Source organism: Arachis ipaensis, chromosome B09 (genome assembly GCF_000816755.2).
Source record: "Arachis ipaensis cultivar K30076 chromosome B09, Araip1.1, whole genome shotgun sequence".
In the NCBI taxonomy this organism is placed as follows: domain Eukaryota; kingdom Viridiplantae; phylum Streptophyta; class Magnoliopsida; order Fabales; family Fabaceae; genus Arachis; species Arachis ipaensis.
Window position 1 is genome coordinate 138997134 of NC_029793.2, and position 8414 is coordinate 139005547.

Sequence of the window (8414 nt, forward strand, 5' to 3'; positions counted from 1 at the left end):
ACTAATAATTAATCATTAATATTTAAAAATATTGGCTAAAAATATAATGAATTATTGAACTAAATGTGTTAGACCATTAGCTAAAAATATTAACTAATATAAATTAAAATGGTTGGTTTTTAAACTTTTCTCATACATGAATATACATATTGACAGCAATATATATGTCCAGCAATAAAAAACTTTAGATCATTTGAGAAAAGAATAATAATTGACAAGTTAAGAAAAAGAAGCATATGGTATTTTAGGATATGGTGGGGGTTATTGAGTAACAAGGGAACCATATGCAAAATGTTAGGGTTAAACCACATGGAAGACATAATTTGCAGGGTGCACACATTCACATGCTATCCAAAAAAAAGCAGCCCCCTTTATTTATTTATTTATTTTTTGTGTATATGAAAAATACATCTGTAACTGTAAGAAAGCCAGCAAGGCACATATATATAGCATGCAGGTGCCTCTAGCTGTGCCATGCAATTGGCCAGGCTAGCTAGAGATACATGTTCATGCCTACTATTTCAAACTTCAAAGGAAGGTTACTTATTAGTTAGTTCTTCATCAAGATAGTAAATTTTATTATAAAACTAATTATATTTTCAATCAAGAATAACTAAATTACAAGATGATACATGTAAATATTAAGGTTCTTGTGAGAAGAGGATGAATAAATCATCATTAGAGTAGAGAATCCAGAGTTAAGGAAAATAGAGTTGTATGTGTAACCGATGAGTAATATTAATATTTACTTTATCTATCCACTCACCATATAGTGCAAGCTAAGAGAGCTTTTATATATATATACTGCTCTACAAGTTAGCACACTAACAAAAATATGTTGCTTCTACAATAAGAAAGCTAAGTAAACAATCAATTTTAATTACTAGCCTTTCTCGGTTACAGTTATAATGGAATTAGGTGTATTACTCTCTATTCTAAAATTATCCTTTCTAAAATACTATATTAGATAATTATGCCAATAATTTAAACAGTTTGAAGTCTATAATATTCATGCGTCATAAGAAAAGAGACCTGAAAAAATAAGAATATATATAACTGTAATAATAGTATGTTAATTTTACACTAAACTATATATTATAAGACTCATGAAAATTTATCAACAACCTAGTATTTTACTAACCTCATTAGAAAGATAATTGACATATGATGTTGTGCTCTATGTTACACATTTTATTTCAAGTCTAAAAGTATAGTTAATAAATTAGTTATATCTACGACAAATATTTGTATAAAAGTGCAAAGGGTAAAGTACTAAATTGGTCTCCTATATTTGGACGTAATTCTGTTTTGATCCTTAAGGTTTAAAGTGTCCTATTTGAATAAAAAAATGTTTCATTTAGCATCAATTTAGTCCCCCAGTGAGATCAAAGTTAAATAATTAACGAAATGTCCTACATAACAACAGTACAAGAACAAAATCGATAATTTGGAGAACATGTACAAGCTCCAGAGGCACAAAATCAACCGTTGATGCATCAATATTTAGTCCCACAGTGAGGTCAAAGTTAAATAATTAACGAAATGTCCTACATAACAACAATACAAGAACAAAATCGATAATCTGGAGAACATGTACAAGCTTTAGAGGCACAAAATTAATCGTTGATGCATCAATATATTTATTCATTATTTTTCTTATAATATAAATAAAATATTTTCTATAGAAGTAAAGAGAATGATAAATAAATGCATTGATGCATCAACGGTTGATTTTGTGCCTCTGGAGCTTGTACTTGTTCTCCAGATTATCGATTTTGTTCTTGTACTGTTGTTATGTAGGACATTCCGTTACTTATTTAAGTTTGACCTCACTGTGGGACTAAATTAATACTAAATAAAACTTTTTTAGATTTAAATAGGACACTTTAAACCTTAAGAACTAAAACAGAATTACGTCCAAACATAGGAGACCAATTTAGTACTTTACCCAAAGTGCAAATCATAACGTGTTACTAAAATGAAAATACTATTTTCTTATCTAAATATTATTAAAAACTTTGTTAAACGCGATATTTATTGTTGATGAGTTTGGATTACTCTCTTTATTTAGAATTAGAATGTTCAAGCCATTGCGACTCTTAATTCTTGACAAAATAAATTATTTTTTTGTATAAAGATTTTTTTTTTAATTTGAAATATGATCAACGCATAAATTTTTTTATTTATAACTTTTATTCTTGGTACTAACGAAGTTATCTAAGATATAACTAATTAGTAGTATCATCCAGTTCTTGTTCCTTCACCAAAATAAAATATACACAAATAAAAAAAAGTATAGATACTTATAAAAAGCACTTCAATGTTCAAATCATATACAAATATATGTTTTAGTAATATGTCTCATAATTCAAAAATATACTTCGCTCAATTTATTATTATCTGTTTCTTTAATAGTTCTATTTAACCCGCTAAAAATATAATCATTTATATATATTTTTGTATTAATTTAAATTTTTTAAAAAAGTAATTTAATAATATGATATCAAATTTTTTATAATTAAAAAATTTAGAGTTTAGTAGTTGTTATCTTTAAAAAAAAGATAAATAGCAAAAAAAAACGGTTTAAGTAAAAATTTAAGCAAACCTAAAAAATCTGAAATTCTTGTTTAAAAAAATGTGTTAGAAATATAATAATTTATATACTTTTTTATATCAATTTAAAATTAAAAAAAAATAATTTCATGACACAATTAACAACTCTTTATTACAGATCTTTTAATGACCAATCTTAAAGTAAATAGCCATGATAATGCGCTAAATGGTTATTGACTTATTAGTTATTACCGTTAATTTAAATTCTAAACATTTTAATTATGTTAGGGATCCAATTTTTGGATCTCGTATCTATAGTCTTTAGACCCGGTTATTCGGGTTTGATCTACTCCCTCCTTTTAGAAGATTTGAAATCGGTCCACTAAATTTGTAACTAACACTTAAATTTAAATATTTTTTTATTTTAATCAAATAAAATAAGATAAGATAATTATCATTATTTATATAAAGGAGAGTTTCAAATTTTCTCAAATTTATCATTCATTCTACACATTTTATACCTTTTAGATTTATTTTAATTTAAACATCAAAGTGTCTTTGCAGGTATCACCTTCTATCGCTCCAGTCAGACGATCCGACAAACGCCACGACTCGCAAGTCTCACAACCTGTAGAAGAGACTTTCTATACAAATTATAAAAACATTAATATTATAAAATTATTTTGTAACCGCTTTGAACATAAATACAAAAATTATTTCATATCTGTCATAAATGTTGATGCTTCAAGTCAAATTAATAGGATGTGTTTCCTAACAATAGTGCGGGGTGAGTGATATATAGGTTGGAAAAAAAATTGAAATTAAATTAATCCCATCATATTTCTAAATACTATTTTAAATTTTAATAAGAAATTAAAGAGGGGTTTCTTTCACTCCAAGGAATACAATATAAATTATAATCACCCCCTTCTACTATCTTCTAGTTAGTTATAAGACAAAGGCAGATCGAACGTTTAGGAATTTAGTTCTTTCTTGGTTGGCGAATATAAGGACATTCATGGGCAGGCAATTATTGAAGTTATTTATGAGCTGTATGATGAAAATTAAATTTTGTAGTAGAGTCCCACACACACAAATAAAACAAAATTGTTAAAAGTTTTCCAAATTAAAGATGATAAAATGTAATAGTATATGGTAGTTTTCTTCTAATTAACTAAAATTTATTTACCTATGGTAGCTGAGTTGTCCTTCATCGCCGGATATGGTTAAAGAATAACATGCAAAAGTAATGTATCCTAATCTAATTAATGCATCAATTAGTGAAACACATCATAAACTTTTAAAGTTGGCTCATTTTATTGTGGGGCCTTTTAATTGATTTGTATGTATTATTATAATTTAGGTTCAATATAATTTTTTATCGATAATAAATCATATATAATAAATCTTCCTATAAGTAATAATTTAATATAGTTTTACAAGTAAGAATTTTTCTTAAGTTTGTTTGAATTTTTGTATAATTTTTTATAAATTTTTATTTGCTTTATGTTAAATTTTTTTTTTTAAAATAACAAATATCAAACTCTAAATTTTTCGTTCCTAAAAAAACACAAAATCACATTTAGTTCTCAATAACATTTCAATTAACATCCAAATATCTACTCAAGCATAGATGTATATTAGAAGTTACCAAATGAGAGTGTCAAAATAGAAAACCAAACCCATTATGATAGAGTAATTAATGAGAATATATAGTGGAGTGTTTGATTTATTGTTGTGCATATTGTTTCTTCTCCCATGCATCCCAATTATATTGTGTGAAGTAGTGCATGAAAATGAGAATGTGGAAGGTGAAGTATTCATTTAACAAGGGTATAATTGACAACTAGAAATAAATTACAAAAAAATTGTTCAATATTTTGTGGCATTTTTAATCAAACTAACACCCCCAAAACATTAAGTGAAACACACTAACAAACACCCAGTAAAATATTAATGCAAGTTTTGGATGATCTTGCTAGCCAAGGCATTGCTCATTAATTGCAATTGGTTTAGAGGTGCTTAAGTTCTTAGTTGTAGACCTAATTCAAGTGTTTATATATGTGTATAAAATGACACATGCCTAAAATTAAATGTTATATTGTTTTTCTCTATGTTGATGAGTTCATTCATATTCTTAATCATGATTAATTTCTTCTTTTTGGCTGCAACAAAACTTTAGTAGATTCCCTGTCATCAATTAATGTTACCGACTTTCCTTTCTGTATGTGCATATGCATGCACATTGTACAATAAGCATATGATAGATAACAAGTACACTTTAATTATTAGATTAAGAATATAAAGAAAGAAAGATGAGAAAAACATGATAACTTTAATTTGGGCTAGATGCAAATCATAACCATAATAATATGTATAGTGGTATTTAAGAGAGAATGAAGTGCAGGAAGCTACAGGGAAGAGACAAACAACTATTCAGTTTTTACAGCACACAGGAGATATAGGACAATATGGAATATGAAAATTTTCAAATATACCGATATAACGATGTTTCATTGATTTTTAAGTGTTGATTTTATTTATAAAAAATATATATAATATATATAATTAAAATTTAAAATCCATCGTATAAAATTAAATGACTATAAATAAGACATATATATGGATAAAATGCAAAAATAATAATGTTACATATCTCTATCGCACTCAATTATATAGCTATTTTTATTCATTTTTATGTATAGCAATAATTTTAACACGGTGTCACCTTGCGTATCATTCGATAGATGTTTACCTAACTTACTTCTCTCCCAACACTTCCCACTCTTCAAATGATGAAGTACTAATATACCCTTTTAATTTCTACTTCATCCCTTTACTTATTGCTCTCTTAGTCTCTTTATATCTGCTATAAAGAAAAAAGAAGCGGAGAAAAAGAAAATAAACTAATAATAAGGGTGATAAATGACTAAATGCAGGTATAATAAGTGAATAACTGATGAATTTTCGGGTCCCACTCCCATGCATTTATATCTTACTTGATCCATTTTGTCATCCCATTCAATAATTGAGTTCTAATGATTTTATTTTATTTTTTGTTTGTTTGTGTGAATACATACTCAAGCTTTTGTTGAAATCAAATACGTCAAATTATCATATTTATATATGCTTGTATATATGTTAAAGCTATCAGTGACAATTAAAGTTAAAGGTTACAGCTAATTATCAAAATTAAATAAGAATCATGCTATATGTATATGATCAATAATTTTATGTCCAATATAAGGGAAAGAAAAACTAACTATTAAAAATTATATCTTTTTTTTTTACAAAATAAAAAAATAAAAATGATTATTAATTATATATCGAATAAAACACTATTGATTACCTAGTTTTTTTTTTTTTTAAATTACATAACAAATTTTGCCAGTTAAAGAGAATGCTTAACCTGATTTTTTGCCAGTAAAAAGCCAGATAAAATAATATTGGCTCATAAATTAAAGTTCACCACGTTGAAGCACGTTGTGAGGCATTGCATCCAATACAAAATAAGAAAACTAAAGCCCACTTTATCACTTTGTTACTCTTCAATTATAAGGTTTAATTTTAATATATTGTTATAGTGTAAACTTCTTTTAATTAATTAATTATGAACCCTTAATTATACTCTTCTATTTGGATTGCTATTAAAAATTAAAAATAAATAGCAGGAGTAAATTTAATTACTGTACTTACTGATTTGACTTAGCAATATATAATTGAATAGTTACAGAAAAAATTTATATACCAAATGAGTATCAAAATAAATTAAGTTTTTAATTAGAATTACACATCATTCCAACCGTTAATCTCTTCAAAAATCAAAATTAAAATCAACCATAAACTATAAGAATCCTTTTAGAATAATCAAAACCAAGATCAATTTTAAACTACGAAAATCCTTCTAAAATTAAAATAAGAATCAATTTTAAAAAATCTTCTAAAATCAGAATCAAAATTAACCCTAAACTATGAAAACTCTTCTAAATTTAGAATCAAAATGAACCTCAAATTATAAAACCTTCCTAAATTAGGATCAAAATCAAATTAACTTTTTTTTTTAAAGCAAACAGCTTAATATAATAGTAGTGGAGCAAACAGAGCCACACAAAACTAAAAATTGACTTAACAAAAGCCACAATAACACGAAAAAAAATCTTCATGTCATCTTCGCCTTAGCCATCAACAACTAAAGGGATTCATACTGCTCCACTCGTTAGCACTGATCGAAGTCATGTTGATAATTTCTTCAACATCTTTACTTGTGTTCTGGAAAATCCCCCTATTCCTTTCCAGCCAAATATTCCAGACGATCGCACAGAAACACTTCAACCGCTGATTACGCTCCTCCATCCTCCTCGATTCCTCTGTCCAACTTAGAAAATGCTCTTTCATCGATCCCGGATAAGACCATTGTCGGCCAAAGGCTGAAATCCAAGAACTCCACACCTGCCAAGCAAATGCACAGCCTAGAAATAAGTGATGTATATGTTTCACATCATTATTGCAAAAAACACAAATAATATCTTCCTGACCAATGATTCCAAACCGACTCAGCCTATCCTTTGTATTCACCCTTCCTATCAGAACAAACCAGGCAAACAGCTCCACTCTTGGTGGAACCAACCCTTTCCAAACAGTTCTAGTGAAGTTGTAGCTAGTTACCTCTTCTGGGAGCATTTCCTCCTGCATCACCTACACAAATGAGTTAGTTGTAAAGACACCTAGCCTATCATATTTCCACACCACTCTATCCTCTCTGTTATGTACTAATTTCACAGGTCTCAAAGTCTCATGCAATTGACTTAGAAGTTTCAACTTCCATTGAAAGAGCTCTCGCCTCCATTGAAAGTTCCAAATCCACTCAAACGCATCCCAAAATCTGCACTCCCCTATAACAGATAAACATTGGTTTGAAACAGAGAAAAGTCTCGGGAAGCGATCCTTCAGAGATCTACAGAGTAACCATACATCCTCCCAAAATCGAGTTCGGCGCCCATCACCAACCTCCATGGACAAACCTGTAACCATCTTATCCCTTAAATGTTAATTCGTGATTTATAACTGGCAAATATCCTTCCATGGTCCTCCTCTAATAGGTAGCACTTGAGCTTTTTTCTTTGGAATCAAATTCATGTTCTATTGCGAGCAACATTGTTGTGGTTGATTAGGGTTACAATGAGGTTTGGAAGAGGAAGATTTGAATAGAGAAAAGTGAAGGGATCGATGTGAATGTCCTTGGCGGTGATGTCGTCTAGGGGTGGCCAGCAGGGAAGCTCACCCTGCTCCACTGAAAGCCCGCCGTTTGGCGGGTTGGTCCTCGCCGCCCCGCCTAGTGAGGCAGTCCTAAAATCTCACCCCATCCTGCTTAACTGCGGGCTGGTGGGCTAAACCCACCAAATCTCCTCTTCTTTTTTTTTACTATTAACTAAGTATCAAGTTCATCTAGGAAAGACTAATTAATGAGATTTCAAAATCAATTATTTAATTTCGAACTTTTAATTTGTTGAGGAATTATATATGAGAGATGTTATTGTGTATGTAAATTATTATATTATTTATGAGATATATTTCCTATACCAAAAGGAGTTATGAGATATTTTCGTTTTCCCATCCCTGTTTAGCAGTTTTTTAATATAAATTCTAGGGTTTGCAATATTTAATTCAATTTTTTATATAGGAATTGTGGAGTATATTGGAAAAACACCTAATGATAATAAGTATCCCATAAAGTCTAATTAATCTCATCAAACACAAGTGTGTTAAAGGCACTTTGAATGGAGAGTTTCACTATTTATTAAGACTACTACAAATCATACATTTTTTAATGATGAAAGTTTATATAATTTATAATATGAGAC